At 37.8% G+C, this 17,637-nt stretch overlaps 1 long non-coding RNA gene across 2 annotated transcripts in view; it reads left to right on the top strand.

Moving 5' to 3' along the window:
• The first annotated feature begins 260 nt into the window (after positions 1-260).
• Positions 261-17,637, top strand: part of LOC122232930 — a 36,896-nt gene continuing 19,519 nt past the window's right edge. The window contains exons 1-3 of one of the 2 annotated variants that reach the window (XR_006210310.1): positions 510-732; positions 1,327-1,425; positions 14,837-15,400. This is a non-coding gene — a long non-coding RNA (uncharacterized LOC122232930). The other variant, XR_006210312.1, reaches the window with a different exon arrangement.

Below are 17,637 nucleotides of genomic sequence, written 5' to 3'. Positions count from 1 at the left end.
ATCTGGGTATCTGTCCTCCACCATTTCTTTGAAGCTCTCTAGCTCTAGCACTAAGCTATGTCCCTCCAAATGTTTTCCACCCTCCCTCCTCCTCACGCTCCCCACCAGCACCACCCAAACCCCCGCTCCTTCTGATTGTAGGAGCTCGCCCTTCATTGCTTAACCCTCCCGCGCGCGCGCACGCGCACAACACACACACACACACACACACACACACACACACACACACACACACACACACACACGTGTCACTCTCTTACCCTTAGCCAGCAGGCTCCGCTGTGGTGAGGGCGCCTCAGAGACTGCACTGGCGCCGACTCGAAGGCCCCAGAGCCTCTCTCTGGCAAGACGGCGCTTCCCTCCGGGGCTCGGCGGGGCCCCGGGCTCGCGGAGGCTCCACGTGAGCGTCTCCCCCCACGCCGAGCGCGCGCACGCCTGCCCGCCAGCGCCTTCGCGGAGGGATCTGGGAGTGAAGCGCCGGGCCGGGCGCGGGTCGCACAGGTGCTTGGGCCGGACGCGAAACGGCTTTCAGTGGTTAGAAAGAGTAAGGGAGAAAGAGAAAAGGGAGGGTGCGAGAACTGGAGCGGAAGAAGAGAGAGGGAGGGGTATCATCAAGACGGTCCGAGCGCGGCGAGGGGGTAGGACGGCCGCTCAGCTCCGCGACAGGGGTTTTCCCTTGGTAACGGACCAAACGACCGAGTCAAGCAGCCGTGGGCTGTATGGTGGTGAGGGGTAAGGAATAACGATAAAAAATAGAAAAGGCGCCGCTAGACTGCAGCATTTTCAAGCTTGGGTTGGAGCGCAGCCCAGGTCCCGCGAACTGGGAACCGGGAAGGCGGTAGTGGACGCTGCCGCGTCGCGAGACGGAAAGCGGCCGTGAGCCTCCCTGGGCCCCGCGCACCCCCGGGCCGGCCGTCGGGAAGGGCTTGCACCCCACCTCTTGCACCTCCTGTCAGGCCTCGCATACGTGATTTAGGCAACATAGTTCAAGTAATAAGCAAATAAGCATATATATTTTTAAGTGAATATTATTATGACCTCACTTTTTCCGGAGTTGAGCTGCTTTGAATGGTCTTGAAACGGTTTAGTAGTTTTCTGAATTCTCAAGTGTCTTTTCATCAGATAGCGGACGCAGTAATTCGGTGTTGCCGCAGCCCTATCCGTCGATAAGAGGACTTTTTCGAGAGGCTGCAGCCAAGGAACGAGACTGAGAAAGTCGCTCTTAAACGTTTTCTGTCTACCGACTACTCTCTGAGATTAAGTTCTCTTTAAAGTATTTCTGAACATTTTGAGAATAATCAGCTCCTAACCTTTGTCTCCATTTAGATGGATGATGTAGCTGCCCCACTTCCTACTTGCACTCTTGTTTACTGGAAAAATGGATGGGAGATCTGTGGAGGCGGTAAAGCGAGGAGTTCTAACTCTGTAAGTAAGCTTACCATTCCCTAATTCATTCAATCAATAATCACTGAGCACTTCTTGTACGCCAGGCACTGTGCTAGGCAATAGAAGTAAAGGGCTCATCATCCCGAAAGAAAAAAAAAATAACAAAACAGGAGGTACTGTAGGTGTTCTTAAATCTTTCCATGTTTTGTTCTAGTTATCTCCTGAGGGAGTCCTTCCTTTCCATGGCAGGGGCAGAACAATATTAACTGACTAAAACCATACCTGTTCCCCAACCAAGCCAGTCTTTCTTGATTCAGTAAAGAGCACCAAAAATATTTTTTTAAATTTTTTTTAATGTTTATTTATTTTTGAGACAGGGAGAGACAGCATGAACGGGGGAGGGTCAGAGAGAGAGGGAGACACAGAATCTGAAACAGGCTCCAGGCTCTGAGCTGTCAGCACAGAGCCTGAAGCGGGGGCAAGATCATGACCTGAGCCAAAGTTGGACGCTTAACGGACTGAGCCACCCAGGCGCCCCAAAAATATTTTTTAATAAGAGAACAATTCACCATATTAGTCTACCTAGAAGAAGCTAGTGATGGTATTTTTTCTTTATTGGAGGTGAGGAGGGAGAAAGGGAGAGAGAGAAATAGCGTTCCTCTCATTATAAATCATTTAATGGAATGATTTTTGTTGTTGTCAATGACTCACGTGTGAAAACTGTTGCTACAGATGAAATTTGAAGTTAGCAACCTGGGAAGTAAATCTTGAGTCCTTCTACCTACCAGCTTCTAAAGTAACCAAGTCTGATAAATTGCTACATGATTTTAAAGCTGTTTTAACATGTAAAAAAATATATATATATTGGTTGCCATACACTTAAGCTTTAGATAGGAACAGCAAGGCAAAATAGGTTTGGTTTTTACAAATCAAGGAATCTCTATAGATAGGAAGCTGAGAAAATGACTTTGCAGGAAGCTAAACAATAATCAAATAAAATGTTTCCCTAAGGACCCTTGAGATGGGATTGATGAGAGGAGGGAAGAGAGAAATGGGGAATGTCTCTCTTTTTGACAGAAAAAGTCCCTGAAGTAAATAGTTCTTAGAAAGGGACACTTGTCCACTGGGCCCACCGTAGAACCAGAGGTACCATCAGAAAGTGAGTCAGGGTTGTGAGGGGCCAGTCAGCTCCAAAGCAGAGTTAATAATTTCCATGTCTGCCCTATATGAAGTAGATCAATCATGTAGAAACCAAAAGAGAAGGGAATTGATTTCACAGTTTCAGTTAGAAGGTAGTACCGTTACAGGAAACCAACCCCTGAACAAGGCTAAAAAAACCTAAATTTGGGTGACGAGTGTATGTAAATAAGACCAATTTTCCTTTTTCCTTTTCTTTCTTTTCCTCTTGTGCAAAGTGTTTCCATAATGTTGAAAAGGGCGTGGATAAATATTGCTGAGGGGAGTAAAATTACATAAAATCCACAGAGAAAAATTAGCAATATCGATGAAAAATTTAAAGAGACATCTCTTCAATTAATTCCACCTCTAGAAACGATTCTGCAGATATATTTGCACATGTGCAAAATGGCCCATGTGTAAGAATAGTAACTGTAGTTTTGTAATGACACAAGAGATGAGACTATTTCAATGGCTATAAATGGAGAGGGATCAATTAAATTATGAGGCTTCCCTAAAATTAATAATATATAGCTATTAAACAATGCAGCAGATCTGGCAGAAATATAGTGATTTTCAAGATACGTTGTTGAGGGGGAAAGAGGGTATAGGATAATGTGTGTAAAATAATTCAACTTAAATTTTAAAAATATTTGTGTATACATAGAATATTTCTGGAAAGACATGCAAAATGTTGTTGACTGTTGCCTCAAGGGAAGGATGTAGGTATCCGAGGGCTGTGTGGAGGGAAATTTATTTTGTACAGAACACAATTTGCTACCAGTTTTAAAAACAAGTGTTTGAACTATCTAATACAAATAAATAACTAATAAAATAAGCCAAGCACTGGTAGCAGGAAGTTTTTCTAGAACTTACCACATTCTATTTCGTAAGAATTCTGCAACTGTCAAAATTGCGTTAACAGGAAGAGAGAAAAGAAACCATCAGGATAAGTGATTCAGTTAGGCCTCATCTAAGCCTTAGTTTCCTCATTTGTAAAATGGGTACAAGGGTAACTATTTTGCAGAGTTGTTGTCTGGATTAGACATAAAGGCTATGAATTATTATAATAGTAGTACACACACACACACACACACACACACACACACACTCCTCTGACTCAGGCCTTCAGTTTCCCCAGTGTAATTCCCAGAAAAAGATCAAGCTGGACCTGAAACAGGAAGAATTTATTTTCTTACCAGCACAGGATTTAGCACTAGTAGTAAGTCCCATCCCCTTGGATTTCATTTACTAAATGGGAAAATGGATCCCTGGATACCATGATGACCAAGACAAAACTCTGTGCTTTCAACAGTATTATGCAGTTTATACATAAGTGGATTTGCACTCAAATAATAGAGAACAAAACTAGTATTTCCCTTTGCTGTTACTCTTCTCCCCAGAGATTAATTGCTGATATCTTCGTAAAGGTGAGGGAGATCCTTTATGACTTACGGTTTTGTTTGATGCATGTTGTTTCCCCCCTTCATTAGCATCATAAAGTATACACTGGCTAAAATATCAATATGTCTTAGAGGTTTTTCGCAGGTCATAAAGATTCTTCCCTATTCTTTTAAACTGCTGCAGGTAGCCTAGTGTATGGATAAATGTGCCATTTATTTAATCATTTACCTGTTGATGGACATTGAAGTTGTTTTCAATTTTTACTAGTATAAAATGCCCAAAAGAGCATGGTTATACATATATCTGTTTCGTATATTCAAACCCATATTTTTTCTTTCTTTCTTTTTCCTCTGAGGCTATTAATCTTGGTTATAAACATTACAAATGTCTGCCAGCTTGTTGCTTGTATTATTACTTTGTATATGGTATCATTCAACCTACAGAATTAAATTTTTTGATGGAAATAAATGTACCAACCATTATTTTAAAAAGATGTTTTTCTTACAACTTTGTTTTCTTGTTTAAGGTCTTTTACACACCCAAGATTATATGCACATATTCTCCTATATATTCTGTTATTATTTGAAATTTACATATTTTATCAACCTGGAATTTATTTTCAGTGTATGTCAAGTTGTAGTAGGCAGTATAGTGCTCCTCCACACAAGATGGCCGTGTCCCAATCTCCAGAACCTGTGAATATGTTAGGATACAGTATGCAAAATGAAATTAAGGTTGGAGATGGAATTAAGGTGGTAATCAGCAGACCTTGCGATGATGTATTAGTTTCCTATTGCTGCTATGACAAACCACCATAAATTTAGCAACTTTAAAACAACACAAATTTCTCCTGAAAGTCAGAAGTCTTCTTCTGAAAGTCAGAAGGCCAAATGAAATAAGTTTCACTGGGCTGGAGTGAAAATGTAGGGCTGATTCTTTCTGGAGGCTCTGAGGGGAAAGTCTGATACCTTCTTTTTTTCATCTTGTAGTGGCCACTTGTATTCCTTGACATGCAGCCCTCTCTTCTACCTTCAAAGCCTGTCTCTCTAATCTCTGCTTCTGTCATCATATCTCCTTCACCTTCCTGTTGTCAAATCTCTGACACACTTATAAGGACACTTGTGATTACATTTAGGGCTCATCCGGATAATCCAGGATAATTTCCTCATTTCAAGATCCTTAATTATGTATGCAAAGTCCCTTTTTCCATATAAAGTAACAATCATAGGTTCCAGGAACTCAGGCCCAGATATTTTGGGGGACATTATTCAGTCTGCCATATATAGAGTGATTATTTTGGATTATCCAGATGGGCCCAAAGTATCACAATTCTTATAAATAAAAGAGGGAAGCAGAACAAAGAGAGCCTGAGACATAGCATTGTGAAAAAGACACAGCCTGATGTTGCTGGCTTTCAAGATAGAAGGAGGGTGTAATAAACCAAGGAATGTGGGTGACCTCTAGAGAGTGGAAAAGGCAAGAAACAATTATCCCCTAGTGCCTCCATAGCCATGTTAACACATTAATTCTAACCCAGTAAGACCCATCTTAGAAGTTTTTTTAAAAAACCTTAATTTTAGTAAGAACATTTAACATGAAATTTACCCTCTTAACAAAATTTTAAGTATACAATGCAGTATTGTTAACTATAGGTATAATGTTGTACAGCAGATCTCTAGAACTTATTCATCTTGCTTAACTGAAACTTTATGGATATTGATTAATAACTTACATTTTCAGGGTACTTGGGTGGCTTGGTTGGGTGTCCAACTTTGGCTCAGGTCATTATCTCATGGCTCATGGGTTTGAGCCCTGCATCGGGCTCTATGCTAACAGCTCAGAACCTGGAGACTGCTTTGGATTCTGTGTCTCCCTCTGTCTCTGCCCCTCCCCACTCATGCTCTGTCTCTCAAAACTGAAAAAAAATTACAAAATTTTTTAAAAATAATAATTCACATTTTCCCCTTTCTCCAGCCCCTGGAAACCACATTACATATTTTGATTCTATGAATTTGACTTTTTTAGATACCTCATGTAATGTGAAATCATGCGATTTTTGTCTTTCTGTGACTGGTTCATTCCACTTAGCATAATGTCTTCAAGGTTCATCCATGTTGTTGCATATGACAGAATTTTCTTCTTTTTTAAGGCTTCTTTTCCATTGTATGTGTATACCACAATTTCTTTATTCATCTGTCGATGAACATTTATATTGTTTTCACATCTTGGCAATTGTGAATGGTTCTGTAATGAACATGGGAATGCTAATATTTTTTTAAGATTCTCTTTCAATTTTTTTGGATAAATATCCAGAAGTGGGATTGCTGGATCATATTTTTATTTAAAATTTTAATCTCCATTCTGTTTACCATAGTGGTTACACAATTTTGCATTCCCACCAGCAGTGCACAAGGGTTCCAATTTCTCTATATCCTCACCAACATTTGTAGGTTTTTTGTTTTTTTTGTTTTTACAATAGCCATTCTTAAAAACGTGAAGTCATAGGGGCGCCTGGGTGGCGCAGTCGGTTAAGCGACCGACTTCAGCCAGGTCACGATCTCATGGTCCGTGAGTTCGAGCCCCGCGTCAGGCTCTGGGCTGATGGCTCGGAGCCTGGAGCCTGTTTTGGGTTCTGTGTCTCCCTCTCTCTCTGCCCCTCCCCCGTTCATGCTCTGTCTCTCTCTGTCCCAAAAAAAAAAAAAAAAAAAACCGTTGAAAAAATGTGAAGTCATATTTTATTGTTTTTTGATTTGCATTCCCTAATAATTAGTGCTGTTGGAGCATTTTTCATGTACCCAATAGCCATTTATTTATATTTCTTTTTTTGAGAAATGTCTGGTAACTCCTTAGCTCATTTTTAAATCAGGTTTTGGTTTTTTTGCTATTGAGCTGTAGGAGTTCCTTATATATTTTGGATATTAACCCCTTACCAGATATATGGTTTGCACATATTTTCTCACATTCCACAATTTCCCTTTTCACTCTGCTAATTGTTTTCATTGCTGTACAGAAGCTTTTTAGTTTGATGCAGTCCCACTTCACTGTGATGCCTTTAGCTTTGTTCTTTCTCAAGATTGTTTGGCTATTCTGTGTCCTTTGGGATTCTATATGAATTTTAGGATTTTTTTTCTGTTTCTGAAAAAAAAAAAGCCATAGGATTTTGATAGGGAATGCTTTGAAATGGTAGGTCACTTTGTGGACCTTTTATCCACTGTGTGGCTATTTTAATAATATCAGTTCTTCCAATCCATGAACATAGGATGTCTTTCCATTAATTTATGTCTTCTTTAATGTCATTTATCAACTTTTAAAAGTAGGCTCCATGCCCAGTGTGGGGCTTAAACTAATGACCCTGAGATCAAGGGCTGTATGCTCTACTGGCTGAGCCAGCCAGGCACCCCTCATTTATTGAAGTTTTGAAGCATTCGGTATACAAGTCTTTCACCTCATTAGTTAAGTTTATTTCAAAGCATTTTGTTATGTTTAATGCTATTGCAAATGGGACTTTTATTTCTGCATAGTTCATTGTTAGTGTATAGAAACACAATTGATTTTTTATATTGATTTTGTATTATAACACTTTACTGAATTAATGTATTAGTTCTTACAGGTTTTTTTTAAGTCTTTAGAGTTTTCTACATGTAAGATTATGCCATTCGCAGAGATAATTTTACTTCTTCCTTTCTAATTTGGTTGCCTTTTACTTTATTTTCTTGTCTAATTGCAGTGGCTAGGACTTCCAGTACTACGTTGAACTGAAGTGGAAAGAATAGGCATCCCTGCTGATTTTTCAGTTTCAAGAACAGCTTTCCATTTTTCACTGTTCAGTATGATGTTAATTGCAGGCTTTTCGTATATGGTCATTATTATGTTAGGGTAATTTCTTTCAGTTCCTACTTTATTGACTGTTTTATCATGAAAGGATGTTGAATTTTGTCAAATGTTTGGTCTGTTATCTATTGAAATAATTACTGTGGATAGTGTTTTTGTTACTAATTTAATCTTTTATTGTAGGTCTGTTCAGATTATCTTCTGCTTGCGTCATTTTAGAAATTTGTGTGTTTCCAGGACTTTGCCTACTTTATTTAGGCTATCTAATTTGCTCATACAATTGCTCACAGTATCCTTTTATAATCCTTTTTATTTCTATAAGAAGAGTAGGGGTGTCTCATCTTTCATTTCTAATTCCAGCAGTTTGAATGCCATCTCTTTTGTCTTTGTTAATCAAGCTAAAGTTTTATCAATTTTGTTGCTCTTTAAGAAAATAAGCTTTTTAATTGATTTTCTATATTTTTAAATTTTGTTTTATGAATTTCCACTCTGATTTGCTATTTACTTTCTTCTTCTTGCTTTAGGTTTATTTTGCTCTTCTTTTTCCAGTATTTTAAAGTGGAAAGTTAGGTTATTGGTTTGGGATCTTTCTTTCTTCTTGAAATGTTTCTGTGAACACTGCTTTTGCTACATCCCTTAAGTTTTGGTGTGTGTCTCCATTTTTATTCATCTCAACTTTGAGATGTTTTTGAGATTTTTAAAGTTCCCTTTTGATTTTTTCTTTGACCCATTGATTATTTAGAAGTGTGTTGTTTGATATCTTATGTTTCTGAATTTTTCAGTTTCCTGTCTGCGGTTGATTCATAATGTTGAAAAACATATCTTTATATCATTTCTATCTTTTTAATTTTTTAATGATTTCTATTCTGTATACTTTATTAAAACAATCCTTTAATTATTTCTACTATACTTTAAATTCATTGAGTTTTGTATTATGGTCTATGATCTATTCTGGAGAATAGCTCATATACACTTGGGAAGAGTATGTATTCTGTTCCTGTTTTGAGGACCATTGTATAAATGGTTGATTTATAGTGTTGCCCAAATCCTCTATTTCCTTGTTGATCTTCTGGATAGTTTAATTGTTCTATCTATTATTGGAAGTGGGGTATTGAAATATTAAACTATTATTAAGTTCTTATTATTAAACTATTATTAAGTTCTTTATTTTAATTCCAGTACAGTTAACATACAATGTTATATTAGTTTCAGGTATACAAATAGTGATTCAACAATTCTATACATTACTCAGTGCTCATCATGGTAAGTGTACTCTATTCCCCTTCACTTATTCCACCTATCCCTCCAGAACATTTTTAGTGTTTATTTGTTTTTGAGAGAGAGAGACAGAGCATGAGCAGGGGAAGGGAAGAGAGAGAGGGAGACACAGAACTCAAAGTGGGCTCCAGGCCCTGCGCTGTCAGCACAGCCTGACGCAGGGCATGAATTTACGAACCATGAGATCATGACCAGAGCTGAAGTCGGATGCTCAACCGCCTGAGCCACCCAGAAGCCCCGTTTAGAACCTTTTTACTGTCTGCTTTTTCTGATGTTATAGCCACTCCAGCTTATTTGTTGTTGCTCTTTGCATAATGCACCGCTTTCCGTTCATTTGCTTCAAGTCTTTGTATTTTGAATCTAAAATGTGTCTCCCGTAGACAGCATAGAGTGGATCTTTAATGCACTGACAGTCTCTGCCTTTTAATCAAATTATTTAATATAGTCACATTTAATGTTATTGATATATTTGGATTTATATCTGCCATTTTCTTTATGTTTTTGTATGTCTTACATCTTTTTAGTTCCTTTATTTCTTCTTTACTGCTCTCTTTTGCATTAAACTAATATTATCTGATGTACCATTTTAATTTTTAATCGTCTTTTATACTATATTTTTTCAATTTTTATTTAAATTACAGTTAGTTAACATGTAGTATAATATTAATTTCAGGTGTATAATATAGTGATTCGTCACTTCCATACAATCCCTGGTGCTCATCATATACTATATATTTTTTGAGTAAGTTTCTTACTGATTGCTCTAGGCTTACGATATACATCTTAACTTATCAGAATCAGCTTTATATTTATATTTATATTAATATTAATTTAATTCCAGTGAGATTTAGAAACATTACTGGTAAATAGCTCCATTCCCTTTCCTCCGTTTTCTGTTATTATTGATATACATATTATATCTGTACGTTACAAACCCAATGCATGATTATAATTATATAATACTATGTCTTTTAGACTAGTTAAGAGAAGAAAGGAGAGCAAGTACATATTTATAGCTTTTCTTATATTAACCTTCTTATTTATCGTTTCTGATTCTCTTTATTTATTCTTGGAGAATCAAGTCACCATTTGGCGTTATTTCCTTAGCCCAATATAACTCCCCCCCCATACCTTTTGTGCTGTTATTAGCAAACGTATTACATTTGTATGTATCATAGGTCCAAGAATACATTACATACATATTGATTTACACAGTTGCTTTTTAAATTGGGTAGGAGAAGAAAGGAGAAAAATGGATTTATGTTGTCTTTTTTATGACATAATTATCATTACCAGTGCTCTTTGTTTTTTAATAAGAATTTAATTACCATTGGGGGTCACTTACTTTCAGTCTGACTAACTTCCTTTAGAATTTCTTATAAGGAGGGTCTGCTAACAACAGATTCTCTTTGTTCATCTGGGAATATCTTTCATTTACTTTTGTTTTTTAAAGATAGATTTGCTGAATATAGGATTCTTGGTTAACAGTTTCTTACTTTGAGCACTTCAAATATATTATCCCATCGTTTCCTGGTCTCCATTGTTTCTGCTGCAGATGTCATATTTTAATAATTTTGAGGTTCCCTTGAAAATGAGTCATTTTCTTACTCCTGTCAATTTTCTCCCTGTGTTTTGTTCTTTCAGAATTTTTTTAAGTTTATTTATTTAGAGAGAGAGAGAGAGAGAGCACGTACAAGCAGGGGAGGGGCAGAGAGAGAGGGAGAGAGATGGTGAGAGAGAGGGTGACAGTTTCCTCACTATCAATGCAGAGCTCAGTGCAGGGCTCAGCCTCACAAACCATGAGATCATGACCTGAGCCAAAATCAAGAATCAATGCTTAACCCACTGAGCCATCCAGGCACCCATGGTTCTTTCAGAATTTTTACTATGTTTTTATTTGTGGAACTTTGTGTTTTCCTACCTGGAGTTTGTTGAGCTACCTATATGTGTAGATTATTGTTTTTCAGTAAATTTGAGATGTTGTTCATCCGTTATTTCTTCAAATATTGCTGCGCTTAATACTGTCCATATTTCTCTGAAGCTCTGTTCATTTTTCTTCATTCGTTTCTCTCTCTGCTCTTCAGGTTGCATAATCTCTATTATCTTTATTCACATTTGCTAATTATTTCTCTTTTTAAAATTTTATTTATTTATTTTGCGAGAGCATGAATGGGATAGGGGTAGAGAGAGAGGGAGTGAGATTTCCAAGCAGGCTCGGTGCTGTCAGCTCAGAGCTTGATGCAGAGGCTTCAGCTCAGGAACCATGAGGTCATGACCTGAGCAGAGTCAAGAGTTGGACACTCAACTGATTAAGCCACCCAGGGCCCCACTACTAATTATTTCTTAATCACATCTACTGTTGAGCCTCTTCAGTGAAGTTTTCACTTTAGTCATTGTACTTTTCTAGTCTAGAATTTCCATTTGATTCTTTTTTATAATTTCTATCTCTTTATTGATATTCTGTATTTGCTGAACATGTTCATCATTCCTTTTTAACTCTTTAGTCATGACTCCCTTTAGTTCTTTGAACATGTTTATAATGACTACTTTGAAGACTTTGTTAAATTTGACATCTGGTTACTCTGTAGGCAGTTAGGCACTTTCTGTCGTCTGCCTTTTTTTTTCCCCCCAGGGTGCGGGTCATACTTTCCTGTTTCCTTGCATGACTAATCATTTTTGTTGGAATCTGGACATTTTAGATAATATATTTTGGCAACTCTGGGTACTGGTGCCTCCCCTTTTGTTGTTTGCTTGTTTATTTGTTTAGTAACATTATTTTAATAGAGTCTGTTTCTTGCACTGATAAGCTTCTGATATTGCTCTTCAGGGAGCATATCCTTGGGTTATATGCACAGTCACCCTGGGTTAATGGTGGTTTTTTTCAAGGTTCTCTTTGGTTGTCTCTTTTCCTGATCATACCCAGTTGTTAAACTCTAATCGCTGGGTGATTTCTTTATGGCTTTCAATCAGTACCCTGGGGTATAAATTGCTCATCAACTAAACCAAAGAAATTCAGACTCCTTTGAAGGGATAGTTCTGGAAGGCAGTTACTAATATTTGTTCTGACCCTAGACAGTTTCCTGTAGCTATGTTCTTCCAGGTTCTCTCCTGCACACTAGCTGGCTCACAATTTACCTTATATGTCCAATGATTCTACCCAAATCATCCCAATTGCCCTTCAGTACTTCTTTCACTAATAGAGTAGTTTTGGGGGGCACCTTTAGGCTTGAACTTCTCCACACTCTCTTGCAAATAAAGTCATTTCCTTTAGGAAAAGCTTTATTGCCTACTCTCCCTCCAGGAAAAGTCTTGGAGTTATTATGGCTATGGACCTGGAAGCGAGGACAATGGCAAGCTTCTCTCTAAATGACATTCCCAGTTTAGGAGCTGAGTGCTCAGTGGTGGTGGTTAGGGTGGGGTGGGCAGTATCTTCTGCTTTTTGTTTTTGTTTTGTTTTGTTTTGTTTTGTTTTGCTTGATTCTCCCAGCATGTAGTCAACAGACTGGTGGAAAGATGATTGGGGTCCCAATATTCTCAGCAACACCACACCCAGGGTAGAGCTCCTTAGGGACTGGGTAGAAGAAAAACTCCATCTCTATGCTTGCCTATAACTTAGCCTCAGTAGCAGATCGGTGGGGGAAAGATGAGAAATACTGACTTCCTGCCCCTCCTGGGATGATAGCTTTCTAACTGGGAACTAGGGGAGATGAAACTGTGCTCTTGCCTGAGCCAGCCTAGAGTGAAGTTTCCATCTTGCTGAATTGGGAGGAAGGGGAAGCAGATTTCTCAGTTCAAATACCACAGACTGTCAAGGTTCTTCACACATTTTAATAAATTCTCTTGAATGTGTGTTTATTCAGATGTGTGTACTTAACCATACTGAGCAATTTTAGCTGGTTGTTTTAAAATTGTTTTCACTGGGTTTGCTGGTGACTGAGACTACGGAGTTCCTCAGGCTGTCATGCTGAGAGTCTGAGGAATGCTACCCATCTTTATTTCCTCTTTCTGGAACATGTATTCTCTTCAGTAAGATTTACATTGGAACTTCTGCTATGCTTTACATTTCAAGCTGTCATATTTTCCATCTCTTTATTTCTGTTATATTCTTTTCTGTGTGAGCTCTACACCCAATGCGAGGCTAGAATTCAACTCACAACCCGGAGATCAGGAGTCACATGCTATGCCAACTGAGCCAGCCAGGCACCCCTATTTCTGTGTACATTCTGAGTTTATTTTCTTTAGTTCATAATCCATCTAACCAATTTTCTCTCCAACTCTGTCTAATATTCTGAGTTACTCTTGAATTTTTAATTTTATTTGAGTAATTTCATTTTGATTTTAATTCAGTTTTATTGCATTTAATTTTAATTTTATTAAAATTTTATATTTTAAATTTTCTTTAGTACTATTTAGTTCTTTTAAAAATCTGCCTGGTATTTTAAGATAGGGTCTCATTGATTTCTTATATTTTCTCCTCCTATGGCTTTGTTTCTAATCATTTATCCAATATGTATTTCATAGTATATATCTGATCCATTCTTAAATTCTAAGGAATTTCTGTTTCTTGTTTACTAAGCTTTTTTGCCATGAATGACTTAAATTTATGAAATGCTCTTTCTGTATATATATTAAGATATTTTTAATCTTAAACAGGGAGGCTGTCACCTTACATTTCATGTGTTTAAATGGAGGTAACTTTGAATCAGAATATCATTTTTTTGCAACCCAATTTAAATTAATGGATAGATGGGTCATCTGGGTGGCTCAGTTGGTTGAGCTGTCCAACTGGACTCTTGATTTCAGCTCAGGTCATGATCTCAAGGTCATGGGATTGAGCCCCATGTCCGGCTCTGCACTAAGCAGTGGAGCCTGCTTAAGATTCTCTCTCTCTTCCTATCTATCTTCTCTCCCTCCCTCCTTCTGCACCTCTTCCCTCCTCACACACTCTAAAAAAATTTTAAAAATAAATTAATGGGTAGAGACATTAAAAGCTGATGGCTACTAACATCCAAGAGAGATGAGACATTATGTGCCTCCTGATGAAAGAACATACCACCTCCTCTGAAGTAGCCTTGAGAAAAAAATCTATCTAGATTCAACTAATCAACTTAGAGGAAATCAGAAGACCAAGGATTATGTTAAACTACACTATGGAGATGCAGTTAATAGAATCTGGATTATATGAAACTCTCCAGGACAAACAACTGGCTTTCCTCACCAAGTAAACTGTAAGGAGAGAGAGCAGGAGAGAACACATGAAAGATGGGGAGGGAAAGGGAAAGCAAAAGAGCCAGCAAGAATGGGAGAGTGAACTCAGAGATTAAAAGAAACATAAAATACATACAAACCAATTGCTATGTGTGGAATTTAACTGGATCCTGATTCAAATAAAGAATATGTAAAAAAAAAAAGTGGCATTCAGGAGATATGTGAAGTTTTGAATATTCACTGCATATTTGATGTCACTAAGGAATTTTAATTTATTTTCAAATGTGTGCCAATGGCATTGTGCCTATCTTAAAAATAGTGATCTTTTAGATGTAACATTGAAATACTCATGGTTGAAATTATATAATGTATGTAAAATGCTTCAAAATAACATGTGAGGAGTATAGTATAGAAGAAACATATAGGCTATGAGATAATTCTTGAAGCCAGGTAATAGATAAAGGTTCATTACTATTCTTTGTATTCTCTTACACATTTGGGATTGACTTTGCTATTACTTACTGCTTTAACCTTGTAATCTTGATTCTTACAGGGAAGGAATTTTGCTAAAATGAGGTCAAAAAGAGCAGTTAACAAATGCATCATCACATTCCGATGTGTAGACTTTTTAAACCTGAATCATCTGTAAAGCTGAGGGCATCATTTGAAAACACTGACAATTTCCTGTTAATTTTCCCTAAATGAAATCATCAAATGCATTTGTTTTTATTCTGAAAAAAATGTGCTTTGCTACAAAATACTTATGGAATCAAGCACACATCTCTTTTTTCGGTTCTGAAACACTTAAAATATTTCAGTGTCTGTACTTTTTCAAAAATCATTTTTTCAGGATCCTATTGATATCACAAGCTGTTCAGTTTATGTGAGTGTTCAGTTTACACTACTGATTGAGGCAAAACCAACAACTTTTTATTTGTTGCTCATTAAATGTAATAAGACATGGGCACCTTGGGAATGGCATCTAAATCAATCCATAATTTATAGAAACCTACAGTCTCCTTGGGAAGACAGATTACGTGACAAGATGAACAAGAGAAATGTGTAAAAATAATTGTCAAGGCAACAGAATAAATTACATATATGTATTTTTTGTCAACTCAGAATTCAGTACCCAGAATTCCTAATTCCCTCCATCGTAAGTATTTTTTAACTGTATTAAACCTTGATTCACCCCCACCTCTGCTGAGATAACAAGAGGATATAAATGGGCAAAATAGAATGGGTAAAGGGCTCTAGTAACGTTAATTAGGGCACCAACATACTATCTGTAAATATATTCTTTCCCTTCTTGAAAAACATGGACTTTTGGTTTCTGCCATGCCAGGACACTATGATCTTTATCCTGAATTGAACTGTTACAAGGAGCCAGACTCTAGTCCTAGGGAGAAGTGATTTGAAATGGAAATGGAAGCATCACTAAAATTTCAATAGGCAGAAGCATAATGGGTGTATACATTTCACAAATATATATAGTAATGCTTATGTGTCAGTCACTATGCTAACTGGACAATCAGGCAATTTAATACAGTGTGAACAGGGTGTTTGGGGAACACAAAAGGAAGGACAGCCAGCCAAGTGAGGCAGATGAAAGAGGGTGGTGGTGGAGCAGTCAGGTGGAGAGACAACAAAGGGCAGAAGTAAGAGGGGGGTATCCTGCTTGGACCAGAAGTCTAAGAGCTGCTCTGATATGGCGGCCATTAGACACATGTGGCTGTCGAACACTTGAAATAAATTTACTTGACTGAGAAACAATTTGTAATTTTAGCACATAACTTAAATTTAAAAACTGATAGGTTTTTTTTTTACTCTTATTATTTTTTATTTTTTTTTCAGTATATGAAATTTATTGTCAAATTGGTTTCCATACAACACCCAGTGCTCATCCCAAAAGGTGCCCTCCTCAATACCCATCACCCACCCTCCCCTCCGTCCCGCCCCCCATCAGCCCTCAGTTAAAAACTGATGTTTCAATATACTTGCAATGATGGGTATGTGGATCTACTTTTTCATAGTAAAATTTATAAAATTTAATAACATCAAATTACTTCTAATGAAAGTTTAGCATCAGATTTGAGATGTGCTGGTAAGTGTAAAATACACATCTGATTCCAAAGATTTAGTATTTGCAAAGGTGTGTAAAATTTTTTGACTTTTCACTACTGATTACATGTTGACATATTTTGGATAGAGTAAGTAAATATATTATTATAATTAATTGGCTTTTAAAAAATGTGGCTCCTAGATTTAAAATTACATATTGGCTCACATTATATTTCTAGGGATAGCACTAGTCTGTAGTGCTGTCAGGTGTGGGAGATAGAAGAGGCTGGAGTAAGCCAGAATATGTCAGGACATGCAGGGCTTTGCAAATTGTGATAATCAATAAGAAGCCGTACATTCAAAATAGTATTGGCTTGAAAGCCTACCAAGTGCCACTTCCTGGTCCCTTGGGATATCTATCAGTGAACAAGATTTCTGCCTTCACAGTGTGTACATTTCTAGGGAATGGGGGTGGAAGTTATCAAAAATCAAACAAGCAAACACAAATAAATATTAGATTTGTTGGGAGGTGTTAATAGCTTATGGAAGAAAAAAATTGAGTCATGTGGGAATGGGCAGGAGGGCAGGGGCTGTGGAGTGAGAATCATTGCCCTCCATTAAAATAGGATGTTGGGTTGATGCACTGTGATTTTTGAGCAGAGATTGGAAGGTGATAGAGTGAACCACATGGTTATCTAGGAGAAGTTTTCCAAGTAGAAGGAATATAAAGCAAATACTCTGGTATTAAAGGCAGGAGAGGGCCTGATCTGCTCCAGGAAAAGCAAGGCCGGTGGTACAGAGGATGGTTGGTAGGAAGTCAGAGATGAGGGACATGTGCAGATTCCATGAGGACTCATGGACTATTGTGAGGATTTAGGCTCTTATTCTGAGTGAAAGAGAGTTTGAGCAAAGGAATGACTCATGTTTTACAAGGATCATTTTGGATCCTGGGTTGCTGTATGGGACTAGAGAAGAAGAAAAGAGGACCAGTTAGAATATCACAGCACCCAGGTGAGAGGTGAGTGGCTCAGACCAGGGTAGAGGTAGTAGCTGTTGTGAGGGTGTCAGTTTCTGGATATATTTTGGATGATAGAATGAATAAACCTCTTCCTGGTGTGAATGTGGGTTTTGAAGAGTCCAGGATAACTCCATGATTTTGGTCTGAGGGACCAGAACCATAAAACTGCCAACTACCAAGAAATGGCAGAGATTTGGTGGCGGCAAGGGTGGGGGTGGAGATGGGAAACAGTCACTGAGGAATGAGTGAAGATAGAGAAGTCCAAGAATTGAGCC

Source organism: Panthera tigris, chromosome D4 (assembly GCF_018350195.1).
Source record: "Panthera tigris isolate Pti1 chromosome D4, P.tigris_Pti1_mat1.1, whole genome shotgun sequence".
NCBI lineage: Eukaryota > Metazoa > Chordata > Mammalia > Carnivora > Felidae > Panthera > Panthera tigris.
This window is presented reverse-complemented; position numbering and strand designations above follow the sequence as displayed.